Source organism: Papaver somniferum, unplaced genomic scaffold (assembly GCF_003573695.1).
Source record: "Papaver somniferum cultivar HN1 unplaced genomic scaffold, ASM357369v1 unplaced-scaffold_22179, whole genome shotgun sequence".
NCBI classification, from domain to species: Eukaryota; Viridiplantae; Streptophyta; class Magnoliopsida; order Ranunculales; family Papaveraceae; genus Papaver; species Papaver somniferum.
This window is the reverse complement of record NW_020632352.1, coordinates 1-452: the sequence shown is the minus strand read 5'-3', so window position 1 is coordinate 452 and position 452 is coordinate 1. Positions and strand designations below refer to the sequence as shown.

Below are 452 nucleotides of genomic sequence, written 5' to 3'. Positions count from 1 at the left end.
CCATTATTGGGTTTTTCCGAAGATTTCATTAAAAAATTCCATCGCTGCATCAACAGTTTTGTTTTCAAATCCACCAGTGCATAGAGACTCAACCATGGTCGTTGTGGAGTAATCTAAACCCTCATAAAGGATCTGAACTAGCCTAAACTTTTCTAAACCATGATGAGGACACTGGGATAATAAATCATTGAACCTTTCCAAATACCTATATAAAGATTCTCCCTCTTGTTGTGAAAATGTGCATATTTGCGTCCTAATAGACGATGTTTTGTGCCTAGGGAAAAACTTATTGAAAAAGGAAGATGTAAGTTGTTCATATGTCTCAATTGACTCGGAGTCCAAACTATACATCCACGACTTGGCCTTATCTTTCAGGGAAAATGGGAATAACCTAAGTTCCAAAGCATCATCATCTAAGCCTCTAATTCTTAGAGTACTACAAATTTCCTCAA

The 452-nt window shown here is 36.7% G+C and overlaps 1 pseudogene; it reads left to right on the top strand.

The window, feature by feature from the left end:
- Nucleotides 1–154: 154 nt before the first annotated feature.
- LOC113340729 lies at nt 155–254 on the top strand (annotated as a pseudogene).
- Nucleotides 255–452: the final 198 nt, after the last annotated feature.